The sequence below is a fragment of the Phyllobates terribilis genome, unplaced genomic scaffold (genome assembly GCF_046119375.1).
Source record: "Phyllobates terribilis strain yellow unplaced genomic scaffold, ASM4611937v1 Scaffold_142__1_contigs__length_4687701, whole genome shotgun sequence".
NCBI lineage: Eukaryota > Metazoa > Chordata > Amphibia > Anura > Dendrobatidae > Phyllobates > Phyllobates terribilis.
In genome coordinates, this window is record NW_027362902.1 from 1,459,121 (window position 1) to 1,472,895 (window position 13,775).

The following is a 13,775-nucleotide window of genomic DNA, read 5'->3' on the forward strand; positions in this document are numbered from 1 at the left end:
CACAAATGGACTTTTTAGGATCCTTGGGTGGCTCCGTAGTTTGAAACCAATTCTGGTTATCGCTTCTCGGCCTTTTGGCTAAGATCAAGTGTAGTATCTGTTCTTATCAGTTTAATATCTGATACGTCCCCTATCTGGGGACCATATATTAAATGGATTTTTAGAACAGGGAGATGGAAAAAGAGCTTGCTCTGTCCACTCCACGCATTGACCTGGTATTGCAGTATCTCCAGGACCGGTGCACCCCTTCTTTAATGCAGTTTCTAAAATCAGAAAGAATTGAATTCAATGTTTTTTGTTCATTTTGCTTGTTTGTCGGATTTTGGGATGGACTCTTTGGCTCTGCTTTTCTTCTCCTCATTGGATTTTTCATGTTCAAAGTTGCAGAAGCCAGATTACAAGCTCATTTTGGTTCAACTTCAGCAAAAGTGCATTGCATTGCCATGTAATGTGATGCAATGCTATCTTTCTAGCTCTCCCTTTTTACTTCCTTTTGGATAAACAGACATATTAGGCAAGCATTTTGGAGCTTTCACCTAAATAACTACAGGTGGTGAGATAAGCTGCACAATATAATTGACCTTTCAGTATATTGTTGCACACACACCATCTATTTAGCAAATGCCCTTGTTATCAACAGCAGCCTTTTAAACTCACCTGAGCTAACAGGTATGTGCGCTGGTTACTCTGCTGCGCTTAAAATTTCTTTTTTGGTTTGCTACAATGCCTTTTCTGAAACGTTGTCTCCTTCTGCTGGAACACTGACTTCTTTCATTTAATGCCTGCAGACTATAAAAGAGAACCCAACCCAAAAAGTTTGGTTGATTAGTCTGTGGCATTCTGTTAAACTGTTGCTTATGGCGGTCTCTGTGAGCTTCTCAGCGACATTCAGCCAGCCAGGTATCCTGCCTGCAGTAGATGGAATGTGGCAATGGAACGCTGGCTGCGCGTGTCATAATAGGCTCTGAGCCTTTATATACCTGTGCACAGCAGCAGCCACCTTCAGTCTGCTGCTGGACAGCCAGCAGCAGCAGCAGCAGGAGAGGTATGTAATCAGGAGCCCTCCTGCTAAGGGTAGACAGCTGCTCGTTCCACCCCACCCCCCGCCTTAATTGGTTCTCCTCCCTTCCAACGGTGTTGAGGCGGGTGGGAACAGCAGGGGGTGAAGGTGCTGTGTTTAAAGAGGTGGAGTTATGCAGATCTAAAACGCGTGGATTGCAGCAGCAGCAAGCCGAAAAGTGCAGGCATGTAAGGGATCTAGAGGTTGACAACATGTCTTCTTAACGGGAGTCCAGGAGCTCATCTCCACAAATGGACTTTTTAGGATCCTTGGGTGGCTCCGTAGTTTGAAACCAATTCTGGTTATCGCTTCTCGGCCTTTTGGCTAAGATCAAGTGTAGTATCTGTTCTTATCAGTTTAATATCTGATACGTCCCCTATCTGGGGACCATATATTAAATGGATTTTTAGAACAGGGAGATGGAAAAAGAGCTTGCTCTGTCCACTCCACGCATTGACCTGGTATTGCAGTATCTCCAGGACCGGTGCACCCCTTCTTTAATGCAGTTTCTAAAATCAGAAAGAATTGAATTCAATGTTTTTTGTTCATTTTGCTTGTTTGTCGGATTTTGGGATGGACTCTTTGGCTCTGCTTTTCTTCTCCTCATTGGATTTTTCATGTTCAAAGTTGCAGAAGCCAGATTACAAGCTCATTTTGGTTCAACTTCAGCAACTGTGCATTGCATTGCCATGTAATGTGATGCAATGCTATCTTTCTAGCTCTCCCTTTTTACTTCCTTTTGGATAAACAGACATATTAGGCAAGCATTTTGGAGCTTTCACCTAAATAACTACAGGTGGTGAGATAAGCTGCACAATATAATTGACCTTTCAGTATATTGTTGCACACACACCATCTATTTAGCAAATGCCCTTGTTATCAACAGCAGCCTTTTAAACTCACCTGAGCTAACAGGTATGTGCGCTGGTTACTCTGCTGCGCTTAAAATTTCTTTTTTGGTTTGCTACAATGCCTTTTCTGAAACGTTGTCTCCTTCTGCTGGAACACTGATTTCTTTCATTTAATGCCTGCAGACTATAAAAGAGAACCCAACCCAAAAAGTTTGGTTGATTAGTCTGTGGCATTCTGTTAAACTGTTGCTTATGGCGGTCTCTGTGAGCTTCTCAGCGACATTCAGCCAGCCAGGTATCCTGCCTGCAGTAGATGGAATGTGGCAATGGAACGCTGGCTGCGCGTGTCATAATAGGCTCTGAGCCTTTATATACCTGTGCACAGCAGCAGCCACCTTCAGTCTGCTGCTGGACAGCCAGCAGCAGCAGCAGCAGGAGAGGTATGTAATCAGGAGCCCTCCTGCTAAGGGTAGACAGCTGCTCGTTCCACCCCACCCCCCGCCTTAATTGGTTCTCCTCCCTTCCAACGGTGTTGAGGCGGGTGGGAACAGCAGGGGGTGAAGGTGCTGTCTTTAAAGAGGTGGAGTTATGCAGATCTAAAATGCGTGGATTGCAGCAGCAGCAAGCCGAAAAGTGCAGGCATGTAAGGGATCTAGAGGTTGACAACATGTCTTCTTAACGGGAGTCCAGGAGCTCATCTCCACAAATGGACTTTTTAGGATCCTTGGGTGGCTCCGTAGTTTGAAACCAATTCTGGTTATCGCTTCTCGGCCTTTTGGCTAAGATCAAGTGTAGTATCTGTTCTTATCAGTTTAATATCTGATACGTCCCCTATCTGGGGACCATATATTAAATGGATTTTTAGAACAGGGAGATGGAAAAAGAGCTTGCTCTGTCCACTCCACGCATTGACCTGGTATTGCAGTATCTCCAGGACCGGTGCACCCCTTCTTTAATGCAGTTTCTAAAATCAGAAAGAATTGAATTCAATGTTTTTTGTTCATTTTGCTTGTTTGTCGGATTTTGGGATGGACTCTTTGGCTCTGCTTTTCTTCTCCTCATTGGATTTTTCATGTTCAAAGTTGCAGAAGCCAGATTACAAGCTCATTTTGGTTCAACTTTAGCAACTGTGCATTGCATTGCCATGTAATGTGATGCAATGCTATCTTTCTAGCTCTCCCTTTTTACTTCCTTTTGGATAAACAGACATATTAGGCAAGCATTTTGGAGCTTTCACCTAAATAACTACAGGTGGTGAGATAAGCTGCACAATATAATTGACCTTTCAGTATATTGTTGCACACACACCATCTATTTAGCAAATGCCCTTGTTATCAACAGCAGCCTTTTAAACTCACCTGAGCTAACAGGTATGTGCGCTGGTTACTCTGCTGCGCTTAAAATTTCTTTTTTGGTTTGCTACAATGCCTTTTCTGAAACGTTGTCTCCTTCTGCTGGAACACTGACTTCTTTCATTTAATGCCTGCAGACTATAAAAGAGAACCCAACCCAAAAAGTTTGGTTGATTAGTCTGTGGCATTCTGTTAAACTGTTGCTTATGGCGGTCTCTGTGAGCTTCTCAGCGACATTCAGCCAGCCAGGTATCCTGCCTGCAGTAGATGGAATGTGGCAATGGAACGCTGGCTGCGCGTGTCATAATAGGCTCTGAGCCTTTATATACCTGTGCACAGCAGCAGCCACCTTCAGTCTGCTGCTGGACAGCCAGCAGCAGCAGCAGCAGGAGAGGTATGTAATCAGGAGCCCTCCTGCTAAGGGTAGACAGCTGCTCGTTCCACCCCACCCCCCGCCTTAATTGGTTCTCCTCCCTTCCAACGGTGTTGAGGCGGGTGGGAACAGCAGGGGGTGAAGGTGCTGTGTTTAAAGAGGTGGAGTTATGCAGATCTAAAACGCGTGGATTGCAGCAGCAGCAAGCCGAAAAGTGCAGGCATGTAAGGGATCTAGAGGTTGACAACATGTCTTCTTAACGGGAGTCCAGGAGCTCATCTCCACAAATGGACTTTTTAGGATCCTTGGGTGGCTCCGTAGTTTGAAACCAATTCTGGTTATCGCTTCTCGGCCTTTTGGCTAAGATCAAGTGTAGTATCTGTTCTTATCAGTTTAATATCTGATACGTCCCCTATCTGGGGACCATATATTAAATGGATTTTTAGAACAGGGAGATGGAAAAAGAGCTTGCTCTGTCCACTCCACGCATTGACCTGGTATTGCAGTATCTCCAGGACCGGTGCACCCCTTCTTTAATGCAGTTTCTAAAATCAGAAAGAATTGAATTCAATGTTTTTTGTTCATTTTGCTTGTTTGTCGGATTTTGGGATGGACTCTTTGGCTCTGCTTTTCTTCTCCTCATTGGATTTTTCATGTTCAAAGTTGCAGAAGCCAGATTACAAGCTCATTTTGGTTCAACTTCAGCAACTGTGCATTGCATTGCCATGTAATGTGATGCAATGCTATCTTTCTAGCTCTCCCTTTTTACTTCCTTTTGGATAAACAGACATATTAGGCAAGCATTTTGGAGCTTTCACCTAAATAACTACAGGTGGTGAGATAAGCTGCACAATATAATTGACCTTTCAGTATATTGTTGCACACACACCATCTATTTAGCAAATGCCCTTGTTATCAACAGCAGCCTTTTAAACTCACCTGAGCTAACAGGTATGTGCGCTGGTTACTCTGCTGCGCTTAAAATTTCTTTTTTGGTTTGCTACAATGCCTTTTCTGAAACGTTGTCTCCTTCTGCTGGAACACTGACTTCTTTCATTTAATGCCTGCAGACTATAAAAGAGAACCCAACCCAAAAAGTTTGGTTGATTAGTCTGTGGCATTCTGTTAAACTGTTGCTTATGGCGGTCTCTGTGAGCTTCTCAGCGACATTCAGCCAGCCAGGTATCCTGCCTGCAGTAGATGGAATGTGGCAATGGAACGCTGGCTGCGCGTGTCATAATAGGCTCTGAGCCTTTATATACCTGTGCACAGCAGCAGCCACCTTCAGTCTGCTGCTGGACAGCCAGCAGCAGCAGCAGCAGGAGAGGTATGTAATCAGGAGCCCTCCTGCTAAGGGTAGACAGCTGCTCGTTCCACCCCACCCCCCGCCTTAATTGGTTCTCCTCCCTTCCAACGGTGTTGAGGCGGGTGGGAACAGCAGGGGGTGAAGGTGCTGTGTTTAAAGAGGTGGAGTTATGCAGATCTAAAACGCGTGGATTGCAGCAGCAGCAAGCCGAAAAGTGCAGGCATGTAAGGGATCTAGAGGTTGACAACATGTCTTCTTAACGGGAGTCCAGGAGCTCATCTCCACAAATGGACTTTTTAGGATCCTTGGGTGGCTCCGTAGTTTGAAACCAATTCTGGTTATCGCTTCTCGGCCTTTTGGCTAAGATCAAGTGTAGTATCTTTCGAAAAGGCGGTTTTGGATGTTGGCCGCCCTAGTAGATTGATACATTATGCACACTGGGGTTTAGGCGCTTGTTAGTACGCCAGGTGGCTAATATAGTCATATGGTGGAAAGCATGGCCCCCCAGGATCGACGCCATTGGGCCGGGGAAGATCGAAAGCCCGAAGTGTGAAGTGCCCCAGGAGTGGTGACCCTGGGGTGCCTTAACTCACTGGGATTGGGAACCCCACTTGAGTTTATGGCACATTTGCACAAGCACTTCAAATTTTCTTTCTTCGCACACACCCTTATTCCGGGCCTTCTGGCCTTAGGATGGGGAATTTTTCAATTCCCGGTCGAAGGTCCGGGCAGTATTATACTGTGAAACCTTCACTATTTATTTAATTTCTTTGTCACTGTGTGTCCACTTATTCACGTGTGTCACGTCCTACTAGGATTTTGTCGGGATGCGGTTCCCTTACGGGTTCCTCTCTTGGCAGGTCTAGGGGGGGAGTGTGTGGCCATCAGGTTCCGCTCCCTCCTGAACCCCCCTGGCTCTCCTCTTTCGGGAGGAGAGCGTTGTTGGCTCCCCTCTTCCGGGAGGGGAGCACAGTCTTTGGCTCCCAGTGCCTTGCTCGGGTGAGAACTCGGGCAGGTGCTGGGGGTAAGATTGGGTCGCCTCTGGCTTCGGCTGGAGGTGGCTTTTTGTCCCTGTTCCTTGCTGTGGCCTTTTGGCTCGGAGGGACGGGGAATGGTTTGGGGGACCCTTCTCCTTTTGGAGAGGGTTTCAAGAAGACCAGCATCCTAGTGCACTTTTTTTGTGGCACTTGTCACTTTTTTAAGCGCACTCGGGTTTTGTACACGATTTCGGGCTTTCAAAAAAAAAAAATCTGTTCTTATCAGTTTAATATCTGATACGTCCCCTATCTGGGGACCATATATTAAATGGATTTTTAGAACAGGGAGATGGAAAAAGAGCTTGCTCTGTCCACTCCACGCATTGACCTGGTATTGCAGTATCTCCAGGACCGGTGCACCCCTTCTTTAATGCAGTTTCTAAAATCAGAAAGAATTGAATTCAATGTTTTTTGTTCATTTTGCTTGTTTGTCGGATTTTGGGATGGACTCTTTGGCTCTGCTTTTCTTCTCCTCATTGGATTTTTCATGTTCAAAGTTGCAGAAGCCAGATTACAAGCTCATTTTGGTTCAACTTCAGCAACTGTGCATTGCATTGCCATGTAATGTGATGCAATGCTATCTTTCTAGCTCTCCCTTTTTACTTCCTTTTGGATAAACAGACATATTAGGCAAGCATTTTGGAGCTTTCACCTAAATAACTACAGGTGGTGAGATAAGCTGCACAATATAATTGACCTTTCAGTATATTGTTGCACACACACCATCTATTTAGCAAATGCCCTTGTTATCAACAGCAGCCTTTTAAACTCACCTGAGCTAACAGGTATGTGCGCTGGTTACTCTGCTGCGCTTAAAATTTCTTTTTTGGTTTGCTACAATGCCTTTTCTGAAACGTTGTCTCCTTCTGCTGGAACACTGACTTCTTTCATTTAATGCCTGCAGACTATAAAAGAGAACCCAACCCAAAAAGTTTGGTTGATTAGTCTGTGGCATTCTGTTAAACTGTTGCTTATGGCGGTCTCTGTGAGCTTCTCAGCGACATTCAGCCAGCCAGGTATCCTGCCTGCAGTAGATGGAATGTGGCAATGGAACGCTGGCTGCGCGTGTCATAATAGGCTCTGAGCCTTTATATACCTGTGCACAGCAGCAGCCACCTTCAGTCTGCTGCTGGACAGCCAGCAGCAGCAGCAGCAGGAGAGGTATGTAATCAGGAGCCCTCCTGCTAAGGGTAGACAGCTGTTCGTTCCACCCCACCCCCCGCCTTAATTGGTTCTCCTCCCTTCCAACGGTGTTGAGGCGGGTGGGAACAGCAGGGGGTGAAGGTGCTGTGTTTAAAGAGGTGGAGTTATGCAGATCTAAAACGCGTGGATTGCAGCAGCAGCAAGCCGAAAAGTGCAGGCATGTAAGGGATCTAGAGGTTGACAACATGTCTTCTTAACGGGAGTCCAGGAGCTCATCTCCACAAATGGACTTTTCAGGATCCTTGGGTGGCTCCGTAGTTTGAAACCAATTCTGGTTATCGCTTCTCGGCCTTTTGGCTAAGATGAAGTGTAGTATCTGTTCTTATCAGTTTAATATCTGATACGTCCCCTATCTGGGGACCATATATTAAATGGATTTTTAGAACAGGGAGATGGAAAAAGAGCTTGCTCTGTCCACTCCACGCATTGACCTGGTATTGAAGTATCTCCAGGACCGGTGCACCCCTTCTTTAATGCAGTTTCTAAAATCAGAAAGAATTGAATTCAATGTTTTTTGTTCATTTTGCTTGTTTGTCGGATTTTGGGATGGACTCTTTGGCTCTGCTTTTCTTCTCCTCATTGGATTTTTCATGTTCAAAGTTGCAGAAGCCAGATTACAAGCTCATTTTGGTTCAACTTCAGCAACTGTGCATTGCATTGCCATGTAATGTGATGCAATGCTATCTTTCTAGCTCTCCCTTTTTACTTCCTTTTGGATAAACAGACATATTAGGCAAGCATTTTGGAGCTTTCACCTAAATAACTACAGGTGGTGAGATAAGCTGCACAATATAATTGACCTTTCAGTATATTGTTGCACACACACCATCTATTTAGCAAATGCCCTTGTTATCAACAGCAGCCTTTTAAACTCACCTGAGCTAACAGGTATGTGCGCTGGTTACTCTGCTGCGCTTAAAATTTCTTTTTTGGTTTGCTACAATGCCTTTTCTGAAACGTTGTCTCCTTCTGCTGGAACACTGACTTCTTTCATTTAATGCCTGCAGACTATAAAAGAGAACCCAACCCAAAAAGTTTGGTTGATTAGTCTGTGGCATTCTGTTAAACTGTTGCTTATGGCGGTCTCTGTGAGCTTCTCAGCGACATTCAGCCAGCCAGGTATCCTGCCTGCAGTAGATGGAATGTGGCAATGGAACGCTGGCTGCGCGTGTCATAATAGGCTCTGAGCCTTTATATACCTGTGCACAGCAGCAGCCACCTTCAGTCTGCTGCTGGACAGCCAGCAGCAGCAGCAGCAGGAGAGGTATGTAATCAGGAGCCCTCCTGCTAAGGGTAGACAGCTGCTCGTTCCACCCCACCCCCCGCCTTAATTGGTTCTCCTCCCTTCCAACGGTGTTGAGGCGGGTGGGAACAGCAGGGGGTGAAGGTGCTGTGTTTAAAGAGGTGGAGTTATGCAGATCTAAAACGCGTGGATTGCAGCAGCAGCAAGCCGAAAAGTGCAGGCATGTAAGGGATCTAGAGGTTGACAACATGTCTTCTTAACGGGAGTCCAGGAGCTCATCTCCACAAATGGACTTTTTAGGATCCTTGGGTGGCTCCGTAGTTTGAAACCAATTCTGGTTATCGCTTCTCGGCCTTTTGGCTAAGATCAAGTGTAGTATCTGTTCTTATCAGTTTAATATCTGATACGTCCCCTATCTGGGGACCATATATTAAATGGATTTTTAGAACAGGGAGATGGAAAAAGAGCTTGCTCTGTCCACTCCACGCATTGACCTGGTATTGCAGTATCTCCAGGACCGGTGCACCCCTTCTTTAATGCAGTTTCTAAAATCAGAAAGAATTGAATTCAATGTTTTTTGTTCATTTTGCTTGTTTGTCGGATTTTGGGATGGACTCTTTGGCTCTGCTTTTCTTCTCCTCATTGGATTTTTCATGTTCAAAGTTGCAGAAGCCAGATTACAAGCTCATTTTGGTTCAACTTCAGCAACTGTGCATTGCATTGCCATGTAATGTGATGCAATGCTATCTTTCTAGCTCTCCCTTTTTACTTCCTTTTGGATAAACAGACATATTAGGCAAGCATTTTGGAGCTTTCACCTAAATAACTACAGGTGGTGAGATAAGCTGCACAATATAATTGACCTTTCAGTATATTGTTGCACACACACCATCTATTTAGCAAATGCCCTTGTTATCAACAGCAGCCTTTTAAACTCACCTGAGCTAACAGGTATGTGCGCTGGTTACTCTGCTGCGCTTAAAATTTCTTTTTTGGTTTGCTACAATGCCTTTTCTGAAACGTTGTCTCCTTCTGCTGGAACACTGACTTCTTTCATTTAATGCCTGCAGACTATAAAAGAGAACCCAACCCAAAAAGTTTGGTTGATTAGTCTGTGGCATTCTGTTAAACTGTTGCTTATGGCGGTCTCTGTGAGCTTCTCAGCGACATTCAGCCAGCCAGGTATCCTGCCTGCAGTAGATGGAATGTGGCAATGGAACGCTGGCTGCACGTGTCATAATAGGCTCTGAGCCTTTATATACCTGTGCACAGCAGCAGCCACCTTCAGTCTGCTGCTGGACAGCCAGCAGCAGCAGCAGCAGGAGAGGTATGTAATCAGGAGCCCTCCTGCTAAGGGTAGACAGCTGCTCGTTCCACCCCACCCCCCGCCTTAATTGGTTCTCCTCCCTTCCAACGGTGTTGAGGCGGGTGGAAACAGCAGGGGGTGAAGGTGCTGTGTTTAAAGAGGTGGAGTTATGCAGATCTAAAACGCGTGGATTGCAGCAGCAGCAAGCCGAAAAGTGCAGGCATGTAAGGGATCTAGAGGTTGACAACATGTCTTCTTAACGGGAGTCCAGGAGCTCATCTCCACAAATGGACTTTTTAGGATCCTTGGGTGGCTCCGTAGTTTGAAACCAATTCTGGTTATCGCTTCTCGGCCTTTTGGCTAAGATCAAGTGTAGTATCTGTTCTTATCAGTTTAATATCTGATACGTCCCCTATCTGGGGACCATATATTAAATGGATTTTTAGAACAGGGAGATGGAAAAAGAGCTTGCTCTGTCCACTCCACGCATTGACCTGGTATTGCAGTATCTCCAGGACCGGTGCACCCCTTCTTTAATGCAGTTTCTAAAATCAGAAAGAATTGAATTCAATGTTTTTTGTTCATTTTGCTTGTTTGTCGGATTTTGGGATGGACTCTTTGGCTCTGCTTTTCTTCTCCTCATTGGATTTTTCATGTTCAAAGTTGCAGAAGCCAGATTACAAGCTCATTTTGGTTCAACTTCAGCAACTGTGCATTGCATTGCCATGTAATGTGATGCAATGCTATCTTTCTAGCTCTCCCTTTTTACTTCCTTTTGGATAAACAGACATATTAGGCAAGCATTTTGGAGCTTTCACCTAAATAACTACAGGTGGTGAGATAAGCTGCACAATATAATTGACCTTTCAGTATATTGTTGCACACACACCATCTATTTAGCAAATGCCCTTGTTATCAACAGCAGCCTTTTAAACTCACCTGAGCTAACAGGTATGTGCGCTGGTTACTCTGCTGCGCTTAAAATTTCTTTTTTGGTTTGCTACAATGCCTTTTCTGAAACGTTGTCTCCTTCTGCTGGAACACTGACTTCTTTCATTTAATGCCTGCAGACTATAAAAGAGAACCCAACCCAAAAAGTTTGGTTGATTAGTCTGTGGCATTCTGTTAAACTGTTGCTTATGGCGGTCTCTGTGAGCTTCTCAGCGACATTCAGCCAGCCAGGTATCCTGCCTGCAGTAGATGGAATGTGGCAATGGAACGCTGGCTGCGCGTGTCATAATAGGCTCTGAGCCTTTATATACCTGTGCACAGCAGCAGCCACCTTCAGTCTGCTGCTGGACAGCCAGCAGCAGCAGCAGCAGGAGAGGTATGTAATCAGGAGCCCTCCTGCTAAGGGTAGACAGCTGCTCGTTCCACCCCACCCCCCGCCTTAATTGGTTCTCCTCCCTTCCAACGGTGTTGAGGCGGGTGGGAACAGCAGGGGGTGAAGGTGCTGTGTTTAAAGAGGTGGAGTTATGCAGATCTAAAACGCGTGGATTGCAGCAGCAGCAAGCCGAAAAGTGCAGGCATGTAAGGGATCTAGAGGTTGACAACATGTCTTCTTAACGGGAGTCCAGGAGCTCATCTCCACAAATGGACTTTTTAGGATCCTTGGGTGGCTCCGTAGTTTGAAACCAATTCTGGTTATCGCTTCTCGGCCTTTTGGCTAAGATCAAGTGTAGTATCTGTTCTTATCAGTTTAATATCTGATACGTCCCCTATCTGGGGACCATATATTAAATGGATTTTTAGAACAGGGAGATGGAAAAAGAGCTTGCTCTGTCCACTCCACGCATTGACCTGGTATTGCAGTATCTCCAGGACCGGTGCACCCCTTCTTTAATGCAGTTTCTAAAATCAGAAAGAATTGAATTCAATGTTTTTTGTTCATTTTGCTTGTTTGTCGGATTTTGGGATGGACTCTTTGGCTCTGCTTTTCTTCTCCTCATTGGATTTTTCATGTTCAAAGTTGCAGAAGCCAGATTACAAGCTCATTTTGGTTCAACTTCAGCAACTGTGCATTGCATTGCCATGTAATGTGATGCAATGCCATCTTTCTAGCTCTCCCTTTTTACTTCCTTTTGGATAAACAGACATATTAGGCAAGCATTTTGGAGCTTTCACCTAAATAACTACAGGTGGTGAGATAAGCTGCACAATATAATTGACCTTTCAGTATATTGTTGCACACACACCATCTATTTAGCAAATGCCCTTGTTATCAACAGCAGCCTTTTAAACTCACCTGAGCTAACAGGTATGTGCGCTGGTTACTCTGCTGCGCTTAAAATTTCTTTTTTGGTTTGCTACAATGCCTTTTCTGAAACGTTGTCTCCTTCTGCTGGAACACTGACTTCTTTCATTTAATGCCTGCAGACTATAAAAGAGAACCCAACCCAAAAAGTTTGGTTGATTAGTCTGTGGCATTCTGTTAAACTGTTGCTTATGGCGGTCTCTGTGAGCTTCTCAGCGACATTCAGCCAGCCAGGTATCCTGCCTGCAGTAGATGGAATGTGGCAATGGAACGCTGGCTGCGCGTGTCATAATAGGCTCTGAGCCTTTATATACCTGTGCACAGCAGCAGCCACCTTCAGTCTGCTGCTGGACAGCCAGCAGCAGCAGCAGCAGGAGAGGTATGTAATCAGGAGCCCTCCTGCTAAGGGTAGACAGCTGCTCGTTCCACCCCACCCCCCGCCTTAATTGGTTCTCCTCCCTTCCAACGGTGTTGAGGCGGGTGGGAACAGCAGGGGGTGAAGGTGCTGTGTTTAAAGAGGTGGAGTTATGCAGATCTAAAACGCGTGGATTGCAGCAGCAGCAAGCCGAAAAGTGCAGGCATGTAAGGGATCTAGAGGTTGACAACATGTCTTCTTAACGGGAGTCCAGGAGCTCATCTCCACAAATGGACTTTTTAGGATCCTTGGGTGGCTCCGTAGTTTGAAACCAATTCTGGTTATCGCTTCTCGGCCTTTTGGCTAAGATCAAGTGTAGTATCTGTTCTTATCAGTTTAATATCTGATACGTCCCCTATCTGGGGACCATATATTAAATGGATTTTTAGAACAGGGAGATGGAAAAAGAGCTTGCTCTGTCCACTCCACGCATTGACCTGGTATTGCAGTATCTCCAGGACCGGTGCACCCCTTCTTTAATGCAGTTTCTAAAATCAGAAAGAATTGAATTCAATGTTTTTTGTTCATTTTGCTTGTTTGTCGGATTTTGGGATGGACTCTTTGGCTCTGCTTTTCTTCTCCTCATTGGATTTTTCATGTTCAAAGTTGCAGAAGCCAGATTACAAGCTCATTTTGGTTCAACTTCAGCAACTGTGCATTGCATTGCCATGTAATGTGATGCAATGCTATCTTTCTAGCTCTCCCTTTTTACTTCCTTTTGGATAAACAGACATATTAGGCAAGCATTTTGGAGCTTTCACCTAAATAACTACAGGTGGTGAGATAAGCTGCACAATATAATTGACCTTTCAGTATATTGTTGCACACACACCATCTATTTAGCAAATGCCCTTGTTATCAACAGCAGCCTTTTAAACTCACCTGAGCTAACAGGTATGTGCGCTGGTTACTCTGCTGCGCTTAAAATTTCTTTTTTGGTTTGCTACAATGCCTTTTCTGAAACGTTGTCTCCTTCTGCTGGAACACTGACTTCTTTCATTTAATGCCTGCAGACTATAAAAGAGAACCCAACCCAAAAAGTTTGGTTGATTAGTCTGTGGCATTCTGTTAAACTGTTGCTTATGGCGGTCTCTGTGAGCTTCTCAGCGACATTCAGCCAGCCAGGTATCCTGCCTGCAGTAGATGGAATGTGGCAATGGAACGCTGGCTGCGCGTGTCATAATAGGCTCTGAGCCTTTATATACCTGTGCACAGCAGCAGCCACCTTCAGTCTGCTGCTGGACAGCCAGCAGCAGCAGCAGCAGGAGAGGTATGTAATCAGGAGCCCTCCTGCTAAGGGTAGACAGCTGCTCGTTCCACCCCACCCCCCGCCTTAATTGGTTCTCCTCCCTTCCAACGGTGTTGAGGCGGGTGG

The 13,775-nt window shown here is 45.3% G+C and overlaps 10 non-coding genes and 1 pseudogene across 10 annotated transcripts; all 11 read left to right on the forward strand.

Annotated features, from left to right (window-relative positions):
• The first annotated feature begins 58 nt into the window (after positions 1-58).
• LOC141206553 (U2 spliceosomal RNA) lies at positions 59-249 on the forward strand. Its single transcript, XR_012277106.1, has one exon. It is a non-coding gene; the product is annotated as a U2 spliceosomal RNA (small nuclear RNA).
• A 1,115-nt stretch (positions 250-1,364) lies between these two features.
• Positions 1,365-1,555, forward strand: LOC141206554 (U2 spliceosomal RNA). The gene has a single exon (XR_012277107.1). It is a non-coding gene; the product is annotated as a U2 spliceosomal RNA (small nuclear RNA).
• Positions 1,556-2,670: 1,115 nt separating this feature from the next.
• Positions 2,671-2,861, forward strand: LOC141206555 (U2 spliceosomal RNA). The gene has a single exon (XR_012277108.1). It is a non-coding gene; the product is annotated as a U2 spliceosomal RNA (small nuclear RNA).
• A 1,115-nt stretch (positions 2,862-3,976) lies between these two features.
• On the forward strand, positions 3,977-4,167 carry LOC141206556 (U2 spliceosomal RNA). The gene has a single exon (XR_012277109.1). It is a non-coding gene; the product is annotated as a U2 spliceosomal RNA (small nuclear RNA).
• Positions 4,168-5,282: 1,115 nt separating this feature from the next.
• Positions 5,283-5,374, forward strand: LOC141206426 (U2 spliceosomal RNA; annotated as a pseudogene).
• Positions 5,375-6,161: 787 nt separating this feature from the next.
• LOC141206248 (U2 spliceosomal RNA) lies at positions 6,162-6,344 on the forward strand. The gene has a single exon (XR_012276907.1). It is a non-coding gene; the product is annotated as a U2 spliceosomal RNA (small nuclear RNA).
• Positions 6,345-7,459: 1,115 nt separating this feature from the next.
• On the forward strand, positions 7,460-7,650 carry LOC141206184 (U2 spliceosomal RNA). The gene has a single exon (XR_012276850.1). It is a non-coding gene; the product is annotated as a U2 spliceosomal RNA (small nuclear RNA).
• A 1,115-nt stretch (positions 7,651-8,765) lies between these two features.
• Positions 8,766-8,956, forward strand: LOC141206557 (U2 spliceosomal RNA). The gene has a single exon (XR_012277110.1). It is a non-coding gene; the product is annotated as a U2 spliceosomal RNA (small nuclear RNA).
• Positions 8,957-10,071: 1,115 nt separating this feature from the next.
• LOC141206558 (U2 spliceosomal RNA) lies at positions 10,072-10,262 on the forward strand. The gene has a single exon (XR_012277111.1). It is a non-coding gene; the product is annotated as a U2 spliceosomal RNA (small nuclear RNA).
• Positions 10,263-11,377: 1,115 nt separating this feature from the next.
• On the forward strand, positions 11,378-11,568 carry LOC141206560 (U2 spliceosomal RNA). The gene has a single exon (XR_012277113.1). It is a non-coding gene; the product is annotated as a U2 spliceosomal RNA (small nuclear RNA).
• A 1,115-nt stretch (positions 11,569-12,683) lies between these two features.
• LOC141206561 (U2 spliceosomal RNA) lies at positions 12,684-12,874 on the forward strand. The gene has a single exon (XR_012277114.1). It is a non-coding gene; the product is annotated as a U2 spliceosomal RNA (small nuclear RNA).
• The last annotated feature ends 901 nt before the right edge of the window (positions 12,875-13,775 follow it).